Genomic DNA, 21,341 nt, shown 5'->3' on the forward strand with positions numbered 1-21,341 from the left:
TCTTTGCTTTTTAATATGCTATCTAGGTTGGTCATAACTTTCCTTCCAAGGAGTAAGTGTCTTTTAATTTCATGGCTGCAATCACCATCTGCAGTGATTTTGGAGCCCAAAAAAATAAAGTCTGACACTGTTTCCACTGTTTCCCCATCTATTTGCCATGAGTGATGGGACTGGATGCCATGATCTTCGTTTTCTGAATGTTGAGCTTTAAGCCAACCTTTTCACTCTCCTCTTTCACTTTCATCAAGAGGCTTTTAGTTCCTCTTCACTTTCTACCATAAGGGTGGTATCATCTGCATATCTGAGGTTATTGATATTTCTCCCGGCAATCTTGATTCCAGCTTGTGCTTCCTCCAGCCCAGCATTTCTCATGATGTACTCTGCATAGAAGTTAAATAAGCAGGGTGACAATATACAGCCTTGGCGTACTTCTTTTCCTATTTGGAACCAGTCTGTTGTTCCATGTCCACTTCTAACTGTTGCTTCCTGACCTGCATACGGGTTTCTCAAGAGGCAGGTCAGGTAGTCTGGTATTCCCATCTCTTTCAGAATTTTCCACAGTTTATTGTGATCCACACAGTCAAAGGCTTTGGCATAGTCAATAAAGCAGAAATAGATGTTTTTCTGGAATTCTCTTGCTTTTTCCATGATCCAGCGGATGTTGGCAATTTGATCTCTGGTTCCTCTGCCTTTTCTAAAACCAGCTTGAACATCTGGAAGTTCACGGTTCACGTATTGCTAAAGCCTGGCTTGGAGAATTTTGAGCATTACTTTACTAGCATGTGAGATGAGTGCAATTGTGCGGTAGTTTGAGCATTCTTTGGCATTGCCTTTCTTAGGGATTGGAATGAAAACTGACCTTTTCCAGTCCTGTGGCCGCTGCTGAGTTTTCCAAATTTGCTGGCATATTGAGTGCAGCACTTTCACAGCATCATCTTTCAGGATTTGAAATAGCTCAACTGGAGCTATTTCCATCACCTCCACTAGCTTTGTTCGTAGTGTTAGTACATTGAAAGTAAGCTAGATAGCTCTCTAATAAATATTAGTATTATTTATTTGTATAAAACGAGTGGCTTATTTTGTTAACGAATCCTTTGAACCTGAGATGAAAGTGAAAACTTTTAGCGAAACAGTATGATGCCTACCTGTCCTTTCTCTTTTCTTGGACTGCTCAAACTAAATATTCAACTGGGCATTTAAAAAAATCTCTTTTCCTCTTCATTGTCTCCCCCAGACTCACATACCCCAAAACTAGTGAATTTGAAGATCTCAGGTGAGGCCTGTAGGAAGCTTCAGACACTGGCAATTGGGCAAAAAAGATTTGTAGAGCTGCTCGCAAGCAAAACCTTTCATGTCTCATTATCTCCTTCTCTAGGATAGACCTGGAAGGGACTGATCGAAGGTTTCTGTGGGAGAAACCTGTTGTTGGAAACTCTCAGAACCTCCCAGACTGCGAAAACACCACAGATGACCCACATTCCCAGGAACTTTTGAGCTCAGAGCTGGATGTCTGCATTGAGGAGAAGGGAAAAGCCAAGTGCAGGGGGTGACAGAGGAGGAACGGAAGCCCTGCCGCCTGTAGGGGGCTTCCTGTTGTGGCTGTAAGAGGGAAGACCAGGCAGGGGAACAGGCAGTCTAGATGCAAAGCTCTGGGGCTGAGTCAAGATGCTTCTAAACTTCAAAGTCAGGATTTCGAAAAGTACCAGACCCTCAGAGAAATGTTCTGTTTCAACTGATGCCTAATGTATCAATACTTCTGGATCCTGTGATCAAACCTAGAGCTAGAACCTCCTAGATTGTACAACAGAGGCTGGAGATAAAAGAGGTACAGGGGACAAGCACTGGGCTTATTCTGCAGGATGTCACAGTACCTCTGGTTTTGTGCTATCTGTCCACAGCATAGCCAAGCCCAGACAGGCTGGATGTTATCATTTTGTTTCTGGAGGACTTGAAGGCAAGAGAATTTCTAGAACCTGGGATTGGGCAACACCCTGGAGTATGAGAAGGCTGGATGTTTAGGGGTGGATGTACAGAGCGGGGAAATTGGGGAAGAAAGGCAGGAACATCGGCTTCTGTCTGCTTCATTTGGGTGAACATCTCTGCTCGGCTTAGTGATGTCAGCCCAGCCTAGAAGTCAGGCCCAGCCTGCAGAGAGCCTGTAAATTAAGAGCGGAGACAGAGTTGACATGAAAGTATGCCCTGCATCTAGTCACACTGCCCCACTGCCCTGCTCATCTACCTCCTTCCATTCCACTGTCCCTCAGGTGACACAGGATTAACGGCGGGGAGAAACACCTTGTGACAATCGAGGCAGAGATTGGAGGGATGCAGTCACCAGTCAAGGAGTGCCAAGGGCTGCCAACAGCAGCACTGGTGAGAGAGACATGGAACGTGGCCTTCAGAGTCTCCAGAAGGAGCCCACCCTGCTGACACTTTTGCTTTATATATATGTGTATATACATATATATATATATTTTTTTTTTTTAAGATAAATTTCCTTATTTTTGCCTGGGTTGGGTCTTCACTGCTCTGAGGGCTTTTCTCTAGTTACAGCGAGCAGGCACTAGTCTGCAGTTGGGGTGTGTGGGCTTCTCATGGCAGTGGTTTGTCTTGTTGTGAGTGTGGGCTCCAGGACACATGCACTTCAGGAGTTGCCCTGAGTGGACTCATTAGCTGTGGTGCCCAGGCTCAGTAGCTGTGGCCCATGGGTTCAGTGCCTCCGAGTATGGAATCTGGGATCTTCCCAGACCAGGGATCGAACCTGTGTCTCCTGCATTGGCAGGCGGATTGTTTACTACCACCAGAGGAGCCCTTAACATTTTTATTTATTTATTTGGCTGTATCAGGTCTTAGTTGAGGCCTGTGGGGCTAGTTCCCTGACCAGGGATTAAACCTGGGTCCCCTGCATTGGGAGCATGGAGTCTTAGCCACAGCGAAGTCCTGATACTTTAATTTTAGACTTCTGGCCTCCCGAACTGCTGAGAATAAATTTCTGTTGTTGTTAGCCATAGAATTTGTGATAATTTGTTACCACAAACAAATACAAGAGAAACTAATATAAGCCCTGTGAAACTAATACAAGAGAAATAAAAGCACATCCTCACAAAAAGATCTGTATGCAATGTTCATAGAAACTTTATTCATAATAGCTCCAAACTAGAAACAGCTCACATGTTCACTGACAGGTGACTGGATAAACGTGATAAATCCACTCAGTGGACTCATACTCCTTAAGAAAAAGAATAAGTGATGGAGATATACACCCATATGGACAAATCTCAGAAGCAACTTGTTGAGAGAAAGAAGCCAGACACTAAAGAAAACATACTGCAACTCCATTTATATGAAACTCAAGAACAAGCACCCACTCCAGTATTCCTGCCTGGAAAATTCCATGGACAGAGGAGTCTGGCGGGCTACAGTCCATGCAGTCACATAGTCGGACATAACTGAGCATGCATGCACAGGAACAAGCAACGCTAATCTGCGGTAGTTGTCTCTGAGGCGACATCATTAACTGGAAAGGGGCCCAAGGGAACTTTTTGAGGTTATAGAAATAGTCTATATCTTGATTTGGGTATGTGTTTCACGGGGGTACAAATTCATCAAAACTCATCAAAATATACACTTAGGATCTGTGCTTTTACTGGGTGTAAAATTTACCTTAAAAATGGTAACTAAAAAATCCAAAAATGAAAAAAGTGAGGAATACGATTATATGGACTTGAATGTATGTGAGAGTTTGTATTTCCAGGAAAAAGGTAGAAAAGGGGAATTACTTAGGGTGATTTTTTCCAAGATCAGATTTCAAGTCTAATCCAAAGTAGTTCAGATAAAGATTTTACCCCTACCTGTAGGGTTGCCAGACTTAGCAAACAAAAATAGGTGTCCAGTTAAATTTGAATTTCAGATGAAAAATGTATAATTTCTTGTATCACTGTATCCCAAATCTTGCATGAGACATATTTGTACCCTACCTATGATTCTGTCATATAGTGAGAATATGCTAGTAATCTGTGAGGTCCAGCCCAGGAAAGGCAGGTAAAGCCAGAGAAAAAAGGACTATCCTAGGAAAGTGAGTGGAAACTGTTCAACTCCTATAGTAGGTATAAGTTCAATGAGTGACTGAATTTGTGAGAGCTAATTCTTGGTGACTAAAAAACAAAAAGGGGCTAGGGCATGCAGATTATGGTGTGTGGATGGATCTGAATCCTCTGTGCACCTAGCAATGGGCTTTGAATCTGATTTTGGTGCACATAATCTGGAGGACAGGAAGCAGAAACTATGGGTTTGGGATCACATTCACATTTATACTATTTCCTGCAAAGCTTAGGCAGTCTACAAAGAAAGCTATTTGTTTAAACAGAGAATGCATGAGAGAAGATGATGCTTGCCTTCTAATCATCAAATCCCAGGAAAACAAAAATGTTCTCATCGCTTTTTTAGAGGTCAGCTTTAAAAAGCCATATTTCCTTTCCATTACTCTCTAGTTCCCAGGGCCATGGTACTTCTGGGAATGTTGGTGTGAGGACACATTGTTCTTCAGTGAGCCTTTTTTCTTTCTTTCTATTTTTGGCCACACAGCATAGCTTGTGGGATATTAGTTTCCCAACCAGGGATCAAACTCAGGCCCCTGCAGCGAAAGCACCAAGCCCTAACCACTGGACCGCCAGGGAATTTCCTCAGTAAGCCTTTCTTAACCTTCATACTCAGTAGGGTGAAGGAGCACAAACCAGATTATAGATGGAGTTTTCTAAAGTTATCTTTTTCCTTATTGAGAACTGTGATTTCCCGATTCACTTGTTTTTTCTGCATCCAAGAAGGACAGCAGATGTAAAAGGCTCAGGGGAGGGAGCAAGCCCTGGGGCTCTCTCTGGATAGCGGAGAAACCCACCAGGAGCTCAGGAAGCCTGAAGAAAACAGGCTGCTTTCCAGGGCCCCCCGGAAGTATACTTTGTGATCTCTGTGGCTCCTTGAGGGGCCTTACTGCAGAAAGACTGTTTCTTCATGAACAAGACCAAGCTTTTGTCTTAAAAAGCAAGCAAACAAATAAAAGTGAAGACTTCCCTGCATCAGGTGACCAACAAGTACAATTTTGAAGGTAGGAGTGGATTTTAAGACAGAGATTTCCATTTATCAGGGAATGGTTTCTAAACTTCTGGCGACATTGTCATCTTTACTGAGAGCCTCCTATGTGCCTGGTATTGTACTTGATGTGGGGGATATGAAGATTATCAATAAAACAAAGTCCTGTCTCAGGGAGTGAGACAGACCTAAGCATGCATCGTTATAATCAAAGCCAGTGGAAGTACCTGGAATTCCTTCAAACCTAGATATATGCTTATTTGTTTAGAGGAGAGAGGGACTGAGCTGGCCAGGGAAAAAGGCAGAGAAGATCTCCAGCTTTGAGACCTCGAATCCCTGCAGACAACAGTACCCAGCGTCCTTAGAAGGCAATTTTGACATCATCAGTTTTTCTGAATGTTTCTTGGGAATCTTACACTTGTCTCCTAACTGTCCCCACAAGGCACTTATCCAAGTATTTCTTCCAGGTGCATATGGTTGTCTCCACTGGAGAAATCCAGATATAAACAGTATTCTCATTCATACATTTTCAGTTAATTTTAACTTTCCTAGTGGATTAACTCCCTGGGAAAATGTTTAACTACAACTTCCCTTAATCCAGCTTTTATTATGATACAAAGACATACATGAAATTAGAGGATTATGAACACTGAGACATATCGATAGGGCCCTTAGCGATTAAATTATCTCGCATGGGGAATACTTCACAAATCGTTTTACAGAGCATGGGAGGGGGGTGCATTTTTGATGGAGAGGGCAACCTGCCTGCCTCATTCAGGTGACGGCTGAGATGCATTGCAAAGCATGGCATCCAGACATTTGAGATCTGGGAAGGTGAAGATTTCCAATAGCCAGGTGACCCAGTGCGAATTTTCAGGATTTAAGTGACATCAGAAAATCTGATCTCCATGTCCAGCCACAGCAAATATCAGCAGGTTTTGCTGCCCAACATTCATTCATCCCTTTCCTGGCACCTGCTCTAGCAGTTTTTCTCTGGAGAATTGCTATCTCCCTAACTCCTTGTCCTATGTACTTCAGATGACACTGCTTTTGGCTCCAGGTGGCTCCAGCCTGACCAATTACAGCATTGCATTTTCCTAGTCAGAGATTTGGTTCAAGAATGGAGCCAGTCAAAGCCAATAATATAGTTAGACTTCGTGGAGACTACTGAGAGAGCCTTTCCGCTAAGTTGATCCTGGAAGTGCCAGTAGCAGCCTGAGAATGAAGCCAGTGTGGAGACAAGCAATGAGGAGGGCACAGGCACATGCCATGCCTGAATCTAGCCCTATTGCTTTTAAAAATTATTTTCAAATGTTTAGAAGACATTTTCTTTAAGCAGTTCTAGTTGGGTTTTTTGACATTTGCAATAGAAAAGGTCTTGACCTGTAAACTAGGTGACAGAGAGCAAGTTTCCTTGGCCCAGGTGCCGTGAATGGAGCAGGTTTAGTGGGCTTCAGAGGTCCAAGTAACTCAGTAGGATTTGGTCTCCAAGGTCTACACTAGTGCATTCCAAACTTTATTGATGAAAAACAGCTACCGCAAACATATTAATGGAGCTCCTTACCAAGAAATTCTTGATCACTCTATCTAGAGAAATGGAGGACAGGCAGGAATTGGCATTTTTCAAAAGTACCCATAACATTTATCTGTTACTGCACCCCAAAATTTAGTAGCTTAAAATAACAATAACTGTGTTTGTTCACAGTCCTCGAGGGGCTGCTGACCTGGTTTTTCTGTTCGCTTTGCTTGGGATCCTGATGGGGGCTGCTATCATCTGGCAATTCATTTCCTCTCTTGCTAGCAGTTGATGTTGGTTGAGGGTTCTCCACTAATCTAGCTCAGATTTGTCCACATGGTGGCAGCATCTGAATGAGAGAGAGCAAGAAGGAAGGAAGAAAAGGAGAAAAAAAAAGAAAGCTGTGAGATCTCTGAGGCCTAAACTCATAACCACACAAGACCAACTTTGCTGCCTTCTATTGGTCACAGCGAGTCACATGACTAGCCAGAGTCAGGCGCTGGGAAACTACTCTTCACCACCTAATAGGAGCAGCTGCAAAGAATATGTGGCTGTGTTTAATTTACCACAGTACTCAAGCTTCTTAAGCTTTAATGTAACAAATTAACAAAAACTTAGTGGGTTAGAACAACACAGATGTAATAGCTCACAGTTCTGAAGGCCAGAAGTCCTAAAATCAAATTATTGGCAGAGCTGTGTTCTTTCTGAAGGCTTTATGGCAATCTGTTGCCTTGCTTTTTTCAGCTTCTAGAGGCCAATTTTATTCCTTGATTTGTGTCCCCTTCCTTGAGCTTTAAGACCGAAAACAAGCATCGTATATCCCATCCCTCCCCCCAACTTCTGCTTCTGTTGTTACATCTTCTTTTTTGACCCTCCTGCCTCCCTCTTCCATATTATAAGATGCTTGTGATTATACTGGGCCCATCCTGATAATTTCGGATAATCTCCCTAATTTAAGATCCTTAATAACATTTCAAAGTCCTTTTTACCATATAAGGTGACCTACTGACAGGTTCTAGGGATCAGGACATGGACATATTTGGAAGACCGTATTCTGTCTACCACATTTGGGAATTTTATACCAAGGGAAACTGTCACACAATTCAAAGGATCCAGTGATCAAGTCTGGGTTACCTTGATAGGCTCTGAAAGCTCAGGCAGTCAAAGGACTGAGCTTTAGAATCAAGCAGACCAAGGTTTGGATTCTAGTTCACCGCTGGGAGAAAAGAAAAAGAAACATACTGTGATGGTTGTGATTAAGTTTTATTTGGAGCAAAATGAAAACTATATCCCAGGAGACAGCTTCTGTGATAACTTTGAAGTGGTAAGGGGGGAGATGAGTATATATATGATGATGGTAAAGAGAGATACATGTAATCAAGTATACATTTTGGCAGAAGTTTGCTGTTAGTCACAAGAAACATATGTTTCCATTAATGATTTTAGTGCTTTTGAGAAGATATGAGAAGATGCAAGAAACTGGGCTTGTAAAACCTTCTCCTGAAAATATCTAACTAAATGAATGCCTGTTCTGCCAGTTTTTCTGAGCACAGTGCCTCACCCCTGATTTCCACCCTGAACCCCTCTCAGGGTGAGCTGCAGGGCAGCAACTACAGTGGCTTCATTCTTGCGGTGCCAGATGGCAAGAGATAAGTTTTAGTTGGCAGTGTCCAATCATGGTCATAAATTTGACCATGGTTTGGGAGACATTTAGTGACTGTTTTGTCCCACAGTGTTAAGGAACGGTTATTCCTAGGTCAGGTGAGGCTCTCAACAGGCAACTCAGTGTGCTAGTACCAGGCCAGGCCCTACTAATAAAGCCAAATGTCTCTGAATCACAAGACAGTCTTACTAGTCTGTTGTGGTCCAGGACATGATGCCCCCTTGCTGCTTTTTCCCACAGCTAGAGTCACACTATATAATCATTGATCTGGTATAGAACTATCCATCTGGTCAACTGCTTCTAGTCCCCTAGTCATCATTTTATCACTCAGTCACACACATTTGGTAATGCAAAAACAACAGTTTTGTAAAATGCAAATGATAGTAGTATTAGTAAGGTTATAAGTAAGAATTTAAGCCAAGAACTTCTATTAGGTGCAGCCAGTATATTCCCAGGTCATCTGACTTAGTCTGTTCTGTGCCAATCCTTATTTTTAAGAGAAGTTATATACTGGCATTGCTCATAAGGCACCCAACCCGATTCCCTACTGCTGTTAGCTGATTATCCTGTGTATGATTTAATTGTTCTTGACATAAAGGAGCCTTTAAACTTAAATGTCCATAGCCTGGTGTTAACCACACAAATATATACTGTAATTGTGGAAGGGTTTCTAATAAAAACAGGAGGTTAGAGTTTTTGACTGAGATTTGACTCCATATTCTGATTGAGCTTGAGTAATCCTAAAAGAAAATTCATTTTTATAGTAGGAGTCAGAGCAGTTATTATTAATTGGCCAGGTGAGGGGGTCCCACTTAGTAATATCAATACTGGCCTAAAGAGAACTATAATTTCTTTCTTCTAGAATAAATTTTCCTAAGGGTCACCCAGTTGGAACTGGCCACCAAAGTAGGGTATAAGTAGTTGACCATAAACCAAACAATTTGGTTAAATTTAAACTCTGCATGAGACTGAAGTATGTTTGGTTCATAAACAAAGGTATGAGCAATTATCAGAGTAATTGGTATCCAGGCCTGGTCCAGAACCTTGGGTCAGCTGTCTGCTTCAGATGTCATCTTCTTCTCATTCTGGTCTGGTAGTTTCTCCTCCACTTGAGCCCTGTTTTAAGATGATTTTAAGGTCAGCAGTCCTTTCTATAGGCCAGTCCAGTGCAGGGGCCCTTTCTAAGTGGAAATATTAGTCCAAGAGGCAATTTCCTTAAGTTTCACTGTGTCTGAGCTAGGTAAGAGTACAGAGTACCTGATAAAGGTCTTTCCATCTAGGTTGGAGATAGTCCATTCAGTTCAGTTCAGTCACTCAGTCGTGTCCAACTCTTTGCGAGCCCATGAATCGCAGCACGCTAGGCCTCCCTGTTCATCACCAACTCCCAGAGTCCACCCAAACCCATGTCCATTGAGTCGGTGACGCCATCCAACCATCTCATCCTCTGTCATCCCCTTCTCCTCCTGCCCTCAATCTTTCCCAGCATCGGTCTTTTCAAATGAGTCAGCACTTCACATCAGGTGGCCAAAGTATTGGAATTTCAGCTTCAGCATCAGTCCTTCCAATGAATACCCAGGGCTGATCTCCTTTAGGATGGACTGGTTGGATCTCCTTGAAGTCCAAGGGACTCTCAGGAGTCTTCTCCAACACCACAGTTCAAAAGCATCAATTCTGTGGTCAGCTTTCTTTATAATCCAACTCTCACATCCATACATGACCACTGGAAAACCATAGCCTTGACTAGACGGACCTTTGTTGACAAAGTAATGTCTTTGCTTTTTAATATGCTATCTAGGTTGGTCATAACTTTCCTTCCAAGGAGTAAGTGTCTTTTAATTTCATGGCTGCAATCACCATCTGCAGTGATTTTGGAGCCCCAAAAATAAAGTCTGACACTGTTTCCACTGTTTCCCCATCTATTTGCCATGAGTGATGGGACTGGATGCCATGATCTTCGTTTTCTGAATGTTGAGCTTTAAGCCAACCTTTTCACTCTCCTCTTTCACTTTCATCAAGAGGCTTTTTAGTTCCTCTTCACTTTCTACCATAAGGGTGGTATCATCTGCATATCTGAGGTTATTGATATTTCTCCCGGCAATCTTGATTCCAGCTTGTGCTTCCTCCAGCCCAGCATTTCTCATGATGTACTCTGCATAGAAGTTAAATAAGCAGAGTGACAATATACAGCCTTGACGTACTCCTTTTCCTATTTGGAACCAGTCTGTTGTTCCATGTCCAATTCTAACTGTTGCTTCCTGACCTGCATACAGGTTTCTCAAAAGGCAGGTCCAGCGATCTGGTATTCCCATCTCTTTCAGAATTTTCCACAGTTTATTGTGATCCACACAGTCAAAGGCTTTGGCATAGTCAATAAAGCAGAAATAGATGTTTTTCTGGCTCTCTCTTGCTTTTTAAGTGATGTCTTTTCCAGCATGCATAATCTCTGGCTGCAGGTCATACTGCATCTGATCTTCATCCAAAGATAGATTACTGAGATAAGCTTCAGAAACAAATTAGAAAGTCCTTTTTATTATTCAATTAAATTTTATAATAATACAAGAACTGACTTGGAACTGAGTCTTAGGCAGTAAATACAGACATAAATTAACAAAACCAGAATTTTTTTTTAATTTTTTTATTGAAGGATAATTGCTTTACAGAATTTTGTTTTCTGTCAAACCTCAACATGAATCAGACAGAAGTTACATATATCCCCTCCCTTTTGAACCTCCCTCCCATCTCCCTCCCCATCCCACACCTCTAGGTTGACACAAATACAGAGTTTCCTGAGTCATACAGCAAATTCCCGTTGGCTATCTGTTTTATATGTGGTAATGTAAGTTTCCATGTTTCTCTCACTGTACATCTCACCCTCTCCTCCCCTCTCCCCATGTCCATAAGTCTATTCTCTATGTCTGTTTCTCTATTGCTGCCCTGTAAATAAATTCTTCAGTACCATTTTTCTAGGTTCCGTGTATATGCATTAGAATACTATATTTATCCTTCTCTTTCTGACTCACTTCACTCTGTATAATAGGTTCTAGGTTCATCCACCTCACCCAAACTGACTCAAATGCATTCCTTTTTGTGGCTGAGTAATATTCTATCGTGTATATGTACCACAACTTCTTTATCCATTCATCTGTCAATGGACATCTATGTGGCTTCCATGTTCTAGCTATTGTAAATAGTGCTGCAGTGAACAGTGAGATACATGTGTCTTTTTCAATTTTGGTTTCCTCAGGGTATATGCCTAGGACTGGGATTGCTGGGTCACATGGTGGTTTTATTCCTAGTTTTAAACGAATCTTCATACCATCTTCCATAGTGGCTGTATCAGTTTACATTCCCACCAACAATGCAAGAGGGTTCCCTCTTCTCCACATCCTCTCCAGCATTTATTGTCTGTAGACTTTTTGAAGTTGACCATTCTGACCCATGTGAGGTGATATCTCACTGTAATTTTGAGCATTTCTCTAATAATTAGTGACGTTGAGAATCTTTTCACGTGTTTGTTAGCCATCCTATGTCTTCTTTGGAGAAATGTCTGTTTAGGTCTTTTCCCTACTTTTTGATTGGGTTGTTTGTTTTTCTGGCTTTGAGCTGTATGAGCTGCTTGTATATTCTGGAAATTATTCCTTTGTCAGTTGTTTCATTTGCTATTATTTTTTCCCATTCCGAGGGTTGTGTTTTCACCTTGCTTATAGTTTCCTTTGCTGTGCAAAAGCTTTTGAGTTTAATCAGGTCCCACTTTACTTTTGTTTTTATTTCTGTTACTCTAGGAGGTGAGTCATAGAGGATCTTTCTTTATGTCATCGAGTGCTCTGCCTATGTTTTCCTCTAAGAGTTTTATAGTTTCTGGTCTTACATTTAGGTCTTTAATCTATTTTGAGTTTATCTTTGTGTATGGTGTTAGGAAATGTTCTAATTTCATTCTTTTACATGGAGCCGTCCAGTCTTCCCAGCACCATTTATTGAAGAGGCTGTCTTTGCCCCATTGTATATTCTTGCCTCCTTTGTCAAAAATAAAGTACCCATAGGTGCATGGGTTTATCTGTGGGCTTTCTATATTGTTCCATTGGTCTATACTTGTTTTTGTACCAGTGCTATACTGTCTTGATGACTGTAGCTTTGTAGTATAAGCTGAAGTTAGGAAGGTTGATTCCTCCAGCTCCATTCTTCTTTCTCAAGACTGCTTTGGCTATTCGAGGTCTTTTGTGTTTCCATATGAATTGTGACATTTTTTGTTCTAGCTCTGTGAAAAATGCCATTGGTAATTTGATAGGGATTGCACTGAATCTGTAGATTGCATTTGGTAGTATAGTCATTTTCACAATATTGATGCCTCCACCCAGGAACATGGAATATCTCTCCATCTGTTTATGTCATCTTTGATTTCTTTCACTAGTGTCTTATAATTTTCTGTGTACAGTTCTTTTGTCTCCTTAAGTAAATTTATTCCTAGGTATTTAATTCTTTTTGTTGCAATGGTGAATGGGATTAATTCCTTAATTTCTCTTTCTGATTTTTCATTGTTAGTACATAGAAATGCAAGTGATTTCTGTGTATTGATTTTGTGTCCTACAACTTCGCTAAATTCACTGATTAGCTCTAGTAATTTTCTGATACTATCTTTAGGGTTTTCTATGTACAGTATATCATCTGCAAACAGTGAGAGCTTTACTTCTTTCCTGATCTGGATTCCTTGTATTTCTTTTTCTTCTCTGATTGCTGTAGCTAGGACTTCCAGAACTGTGTTGAATGATAGTGGTGAAAATGGATACCCTTGTCTTGTTCCTGATCTTAGGGGGAATGCTTTCAGTTTTTCACCATTGAGAATAATGTGTACTATAGGCTTATCATATACAGCCTTTACTAGGTTGAGGTAGGTTCCTTCTATGCACAATTTTTGAAGAGTTTTAATTGTAAATGGGTGCTGAATTTTGTTAAAGGCTTTTTCTGCATCCATTGAGATTATCGTATGGTTTTTATGATTCAATTTGTTAATATGGTGTATCACATTAATTGATTTGCATATATTGAAGAATCCTTGCATCCCTGGAATAAACCCAACTTGATCATGCTGTGTGAGTTTTTTGATATGTTGTTGAATTCTGCTTGCTAAAATTTTGTTGAGAATTTTTGCATCTATGTTCATCAGTGATATTGGCCTGTAGTTTTCTTTTTTTGTATTGTCGTCTGTTAACAAAACCAGAATTTAATATCCACTAAAACTTAATCTTTTCTCTCTATAATTGCCCTCATTTTTACCAAATATAGCTAAATTAAGATTAATTTGTTTGTATATTAAATCTGCTTTTAATAAACTTGGCCTGATTACTTATGTAAGTGTAATTGATGTAATAGTCTCTTTTAAATTAATTGTTAGGAAATTTTCATAAAGAGTCTCAGACTAAACTGTTTTTTAATAAGAAAACATTTTTAATCTTATAGTACAGTTCTTTGAACAGTACAATAGCTGGCATACAGTGGCACATTCGCATCTTTGAATGTTTCCAACTTGAAGGATCATACACAAAGGACTTATTATTCAGGTAAGAGATGTATATTATAGGTAAGATGGGTGGGTGGTGGAACTCCATAGTCTCTGGCGACTTGGCCAATGACCTGTGATTTCCCATCGTCCAGTCTCACAGCCCTGACCGCTCGCCCCCTCCACCCCACTCCGGTCTTGGTCTCACCCCATAGGAGCCACCGTACAGGGCAAGAAACTCAGTTCATCTATCAACCAAGAAGATCTGAATCAGCCCATTTCTCAGATCCTCTTGACACAAAGGAATTCTTTGTTTGGTTAACTGTCTTGACATTTTCATTTTTGTTTCCTATCTTCCTCCACTCACTATGCTGACATTAATGCTGTATTTTGCCCAAAATGCTTTTTCCCATCTCAGCATCCAGTAAGTTCCTCTCACTCTCCAGAGCTCTGCAGGAATGTCAATTCCACAGCCAGACTCTCTGGCCACCCAGCTGAAGACAGTCCTTGTAGGAGTCACACTCAGAGAGCCCTGCACTTTTCCTGCAGGGATGGCTTATTTGTCTCCCTTGTTAGCTTGCAAGGTCCCTGAGGGTGGAGATACACCTCTTCTCTTTGCTTCTGCTTACAAGGTCTGCTACAGAGTCTAGCATAGTGATTCACTAAGCAATGATCACTGAGTCAAATGTATGGATGAAGGATGGCTGGATGGATGAATGCAAAATGAATACTTAAAGGGGCCCAAAGACGATCTGACATCACAGAGAACATCCTGGCTCAGGTCTGCAGCATCCGCTTCTCTTCTCTGTTCTTTCCGGAGGGCCCTGTGGCTGTGCCTTGTGCTCCTGCTGCTGCGGCTTCAGAGGCTTCTCCATCTCTCTGAGCTCCAGCCTCATCACTGTCGCCCTGAAACTGAGGTCCACCCACTACAAGAACAGCCCTTGTCAGGAACAGGCAGGTCTGACAGCCTGTGGAGTGGCTTGTTGGGGAAAAGGCAAAATTTTTCAATGTGGTACATTGTCCTATAAATGTAGGAGATGCCCACTCCAGGAAGAGGTTGTGGAAAGGAGTCTGGAGTGGGTGGAAGCTATTCCCTAAACTTTGATTCCTTAATGATATGCATCAGAGTCAGCATCTCAGACTTGAGTGCTGGAGCAGTCCCCTAAAACAAGGAAACATCCTCCTATGAGGCAGTCTGACTTCACATCGCTAGGTCACTGCTGCAGCAGAAATGTTACAACACAGCCATCACTGACCGGCAACAAGACTGGGAGGATGCTCTCAGGGTTAAAAACAAGAAACAGAAGCTTCAGGTACAAAGGGGAAGGAACATGTCCAGCCAGTTTTGACCATCCATATACACCTCCACCACCATCTTCACCATCATCACTCTGCTGATAGAAGAAACATCTTTTGTCCAGTATATGTCGTGGCTGGAGTGTGATAGGAAGGGCGGAAGCTGAAAGACGATTGGACTTTTCATTCTCAAACATTTCCGCCAGTTTCCTCAGGTGTTGAGCTCGGCCAAGGAGCTCTCTTCGGTCCCGTCCGCCAAGCCGGGGCCGGCGGGGCCGGGAGGCCCGGGGCGCAGGAGGCCGGGACCAGGCGCCGCGCAGCTTCCGGGCGCTGCTGCCTAGCTGCGCAAGCCGGGAGCCACCTCAGAGGGCGGGCGGGAGCGGCGGACGGACGGATGGACACAACCGCGAGCACTCCGCCCCGGGCCCGGCGCGCGGCTGCCCGGGATCCCTCCCAGGCTTAACTTTTTTAAAGGTCTCTCAGGGCAAGGAAAGCCATGCCAAAGGCTTGCCACAGATTTTGCTTTACAGATTTGGGTGAATTCCTCCCTTTTCAAGGTTCCCAAAATATCACCAGCCAGGAGGTTGCCTTCCTCATTTACCTGATAAGGCTATTGGGAACCTATGAGTTTCCAATTTATGGAGGGCTCACTCCAGTGTTCTTGTCTTGAGAATCCCAGGGACGGGGGGAGCCTCGTGGGCTCCCATCTATGGGGTCGCACAGAGTCGGACAAGACTGAAACGACTTAGCAGCAGCAGCAGCAGGTAAGGAGAAAAGATAAATGTTTCAATTCTGTTTACAAAGGTCTACCTTACCAAATTGCTGTAAGTCATAATTAACTAGAGGGGAAAGGTTTGCTTATAGTTAGAAAACACAGATCGAAGCAGTAATGCTTTAGATAGAAACCATAAAAATTATAACCATATTTACCGGTTCACTTAGTTCTATGTAAATAATCAACTTCTATTAATAGTTTTATGAAGCCATCAAGTTTTTGCCTAGAATTTTTAAAATTCTTACCTAGTTTGGCAGTGTGATATGAAAGTTATCAGGAACCTATACTTGTCAAAAACTCCTTGCTATGAATCTTTGTGAAGAGGAAGCATTTTTGCAAAGGCCTAAGTGTAAAACAATAACTGTCTATAAATGACAAAACACTTAAGAAGGCACAGTTAAAAACCTGATTACAATGCCAAAGACAAAGAAACTTCATCACTACTGTGACATTTTAACATTTTCAGATAATAACCAGAATTATGACTGATAAATTTTACCAGGACATACCAGATTTTTAAGAATTCCATGCAATTTCTAGAATATGTATATTAATAACATTTACCCATAATATAACCTAAGAAGATTTATTACTCATTTGACAATACATCCTATGTAATTTAACATACCAAATGAACCTGATTAGTTTAATATCGCTTTTGGGATGCTTCATGGGCTCTTCAAAACATCCCAAAGTTTAGCTAGAGGTCAAAGGAACTTCATTAGAATTTGATTTGGGCCATCTGTCAAAAAATTTTTTTAAAGTTTTAAAACACTTGGTCATATGAGATCACACGTCACTGTGAAATAATATTTATCCACTTAACCAGTGACAATAAATATTTCAAAGGCAATTACACAAAGTTATAACAGATTACCAATTAAAGGTAAAAGAAACTTTACAGTTTGTAGCCAAAAGGGGATCAACATTTTAAGAAAGCTTTGATGCCAACAAAGATAAAAACCAAATTCAGGTTTTGCACCAGCTTATTTATAAAATTTTGCAATAAGGAGTTCATGATCTGAGCCACAGTCAGCTCCCGGTGTTGTTTTTGCTGACCGTATAGAGTATCTCCATCTTTGTATGCAAAGAAAATGATTAATCTGATTTTGGTATTGACCATCTGGTGATGTCCACATGTAGAGTCTTCTCTTGTGTTATTGGAAGAGGGCGCTTGCTGTGACCAGTGTGTTCTCTTGGCAAAACTCTGTTAGCCTTTTCCCAGCTTCATTTTGTACTCCAAGGCCAAATTTGCCTGTTACTCTAGGTATCTCTTGACTTTCTACTTTTGCATTCCAGTCCTCTCTGATGAAAAGGACATCTTTTTTTGGTGTTAATTCTAGAAGGTCTTGTAGATCTTCATAAAACTGTTCAATCCCAGCTACTTCGGCATTAGTGGTTGGGGCATAGACTTGGATTACTATCATACTGAATGGTTTGCTTTGGAAAGAACTGAGATCATTCTGTTGTTTTTGAGATTGCACCCAAGTACTGCATTTCAGACTCTTTTGTTGACTACGAGAGCCACTCCATTTCTTCTAAGGGATTCTTGCCCACAGTAGTAGATATAATGATCATCTTATTAAATTTGTCCTTTCAAGTCCATTTTAGTTCACTGATTCCTAAAATGTCGATGTTCATGGTTGTCATCTCCTGTTTGACCACTTCCAATTTACCTTGATTCATGGACTTAACATTCCAGATTCCTATGCAATACTGTTCTTTATAGCACTGGACTTTACTTTCACTGCCAGACACATCCACAACTGGGTGTTGTTTCTACATTGGCTCAGCCTCTTCATTCCTTCTGGAGCTATTTCTCTGCTCTTCTCCAGTAACATATTGAGCACCTACCAACCTGGGGAGTTCATCTTTCAGTGTCATATCTTTTTGCCTTTTCATACTGTTCATGGTGTTCTCAAGGCAAGAATGCTGAAGTGGTTTGCCATTCCCTTCTTCAGTGGACCACGTTTGTCAAAATTCATATTTAAATTGAAGCAGGGAAAACCACTAGGTCATTCAAGCAAGACCTAAATCAAATCCCCTACAATTATACAGTGGACATAACAAGTAGATTCAAGGGATTAGATCTGATAGACAGAGTGCCTGAAGAACTAGGGACAGAGTTTCGTAACACTGAACAGGAGGCGGTGATCAAAACCAACCCCAAGGAAAATGAATGCAAAAAGGCAAAATGACTGTCTAAGGAGGCCTTACAAATAGCTTAGAAAAGAAGACAAACAAAAGGCAAAGAAGAAAATGAAAGATATACCCATCTGAATGCAGAGTTCCAAAGAATAGCAAGGAGAGATAAGAAAGCCTTCCTCAGTGATCAGTGCAAAGAAATAGAGGAAAACAATAGAATGGGAAAGACTAGAAATCTCTTCAATAAAATTAGGGATACCAAGGAAACATTTCAAGCAAAGATGGGCTCAATAAAGGACAGAAATGGTATGGACCTAACAGAAGCAGATGGTGATTACAGCCATTAAATGAAAAGACGCTTACTCCTTGGAAGGAAAGTCATGACCAACCTAGATAGCATATTAAAAAGTAGAGCTAATACTTTGCCAACAAAGGTCTGTCTAGTCAAGGCTATGGTTTTTCCAGTGGTCATGTATGGATGTGAGAGCTGGATTGTGAAGAAAGCTGAGTGCCGAAGAATTGATGCTTTTGAACTGTGGTGTTGGAGAAGACTCTTGAGAGTCCCTTGGACTGCAAGGAGATCCAACCAGTCCATCCTAAAGGAGACCAGTCCTGGGTGTTCATTGGAAGGACTGATGCTGAGGCTGAAACTCCAATACTTTGGCCATCTCATGCGAAGACTTGAGTCATTGGAAAAGACCCTGATGCTGGGAGGGATTGGGGGCAGGAGGAGAAGGGGACGACAGAGGATGAGATGGCTGGATGGCATCACTGACTCAATGGACATGAGTCTGAGTGAACTCCGGGAGATGGTGATGAACAGGGAGGCCTGGCGTGCTGCGATTCATGGGGTCGCAAAGAGTTGGACACAACTGAGTGACTGAACTGAACTGAACAGAAGCAGAAGATACTAAGAAAAGGTGGCAAGAATACACAGAAGAATTGTACAAAAAAAGATCTTCATGACCCAGATAACCATGATGGCATGATTACTCACCTAGAGCCAGACATCCTGGAGTGGGAAGTCAAGTGGGCCTTAGGAAGCCTCACTGCGAACAAAGCTAGTGGAGGTGAGGAATTCCAGCTGAGCTGCTTCAAATACTAAAAGATGATGCTGTTATAGTGCTGCACTCAGTATGCCAACAAGTTTGGAAAGCTCAGCAGTGGTCACAGGACTGGAAAAGGTCAGTTTTCATTCCAATCTCTAAGAAAGGCAATGCGAAAGAATGCTCAAACTACCACACAACAGCACTCATTTCACATGCTAGCAAAGTAATGCTCAAAATCCTTCACCTAGCTTCAACAGTATGTAAACTGAGAACTTCCAGATGTACAAGCTGGATTTAGAAAAGACAGAGAAACCAGAGATCAAATTGCAAACATCTGTTGGATCATAGAAAAAGCTATCTGCTTCACTGACTGTGCTAAAACCTTTGATTATGTAGATCAGAACAAACTGGAAAATTCTTAAAGAGATGGAAATACCAGACCAACTTACCTGCCTCCTGAGAAACCTGTACAATGCAGGTCAAGAAGCAACAGTTAGAACTGGACATGGAACAACAGACTGGTTCCAAATAGGAAAAGGAGTCCGTCAAGGCTGTATATTGTCACTCTGCTTATTTAACTTATATGCAAAGGACATCATGAGAAATGCTGGGCTGGAGGAAGCACAAGTTGGAATCAAGGTGGCTGGGAAAAATATCAATAACCTCAGATATGCAGATGACACCACCGTTATGGAAGAAAGCAAAGAGGAACTAAAGAGTCTCTTGATGAAGGTGAAAGAGGAGAGTGAAAAAGCTGGCTTAAAATTCAACATTCAGAAAACTAAGATCATAGCATCCGGTCCTATCACTTCATGGCAACTATATGGGGAAACAATGGAAACAGTGACAGACTTTATTTTCTTGCGCTCCAAAATCACTGCAGATGATGCCTTCAGGCATGAAATTAAAAGACACTTGCTCCTTAGAAGAAAACTTATGACAATCCTAGACAGTGTATTAAAAAGCAACGACATTACTTTGCTGACAAAGGTCTGTACAGTCAAAACTATGGTTTTTCCAGTGGTCATGTATGGATGTGAGAGTTGGACTATAAAGAAAGCTGAGCGCCAAATAATTGATGCTTTTGAACTGTGGTGTTGGAGAAGACTCTTGAGAGTCCCTTGTATTGTAAGATCAAACCAATAAATCCTAAAGGAAATCAATCCTCAATATTCATTGGAAGGACTGATTCTGAAGCTGAAGCTCCAATACTTTGGCCACCTGATGCAAAGAGCTAACTTATGAGGAAAAACTCTGATGCTGGGAAAGATTGAAGGCAGGAGGCGTAGAGGACAACAGAGGACGAGATGGTTGGATGGCATCACTGACTCAACGGACATGAGTTTGAGCAAACTCTGGGAGATGATGAAGGGAAACCTAGCATGCATAGGGTAGCAGAGTCACACACGACTGAGCAACTGAACAACAAAAATGTCTAAAATTTATTTACTCAGTTAAATTTATTCTAAACTTAGCCTGACCATACACAAAACACTTCTAAGTGTTTCTTTTTCCATAAACCTTCCATAACTTTCTGTATCCATATTAGTTTGTCCTCTGTTTTTATTTGTTTTAATTTGTGGCTGTGCTGAGTCTTCACTGCTGTGCAGAGACTTTCTCTATTTGCAGAGGGCAGTAGCTATTCTCTAGCTGTGGTGAGCAGGTTTCTCATGGCAGTGGCTTCCCGCTGCAGTTTGGGAGCACAGGCTTCATTAGTTGCAGCAGGTAGGCTCAGCTGTTATAGTTCATGGGCTCTAGCGCATTGGCTCAGTAGTTGCGGTGCACAGGCTCAGTTGCTCCACGGCATCTTCCCAGACCAGGGACCAAACCCAAGTCCCTGGCATTGCAAGGCAGATTCTTAACCACTCAACCACCAGGGAAGCCCTACCCCTTATTTTTTTTCCCCTACCCAGAAACAAACAGCTCTAGGACAAAAATTATTTTCCCTGTGTTGTTAAGTCGACAAGTCGTGTCCTACTCTGCAACCCCATGAACTGCAGCACACCAGGCCTTCTTGTCTTTCACTGTCTCCCAGAGTTTGCTCAGACTCATGTCCATTGAGTTGGTGATGCCATCCAACCATCTCATCCTGTGTCACTCCCTTCTCCTGCCCTTAATCTTTCCCAGCATCAGGGTCTTTTCCAGTGAACTTGTTCTTCACATCAGGGGGCCAGAGTATTGGAGCTTCAGCTTCAGCATCAGGACTTCCAGTGAATATTCAGGTTTCTTTTCCCTTCAGTCAGTTCAGTTCAGTCATTCAGTCGTGTCCAACTCTTTGCGACCCCATGAATCACAGCACGCCAGGCCTCCCTGTCCAT

The 21,341-nt window shown here is 41.8% G+C and overlaps 1 long non-coding RNA gene across 3 annotated transcripts in view; it reads right to left on the reverse strand.

The window, feature by feature from the left end:
• Positions 1 to 3,111: 3,111 nt before the first annotated feature.
• The window catches only part of LOC105609379 (uncharacterized), a 29,966-nt gene continuing 11,736 nt past the window's right edge, over positions 3,112 to 21,341 (reverse strand). The window contains exons 3-4 of one of the 3 annotated variants that reach the window (XR_009595790.1): positions 18,972 to 19,178; positions 13,442 to 18,864 (exon numbers count right to left, since the gene is read on the reverse strand). This is a non-coding gene — a long non-coding RNA (uncharacterized LOC105609379). Of the gene's footprint in view, positions 6,951 to 13,441; positions 19,179 to 21,341 lie in introns of those variants that run through there. The other 2 variants (XR_009595789.1, XR_009595788.1) reach the window with 2 other exon arrangements.

The sequence above is a fragment of the Ovis aries genome, chromosome 12 (genome assembly GCF_016772045.2).
Source record: "Ovis aries strain OAR_USU_Benz2616 breed Rambouillet chromosome 12, ARS-UI_Ramb_v3.0, whole genome shotgun sequence".
Taxonomy (NCBI): domain Eukaryota; kingdom Metazoa; phylum Chordata; class Mammalia; order Artiodactyla; family Bovidae; genus Ovis; species Ovis aries.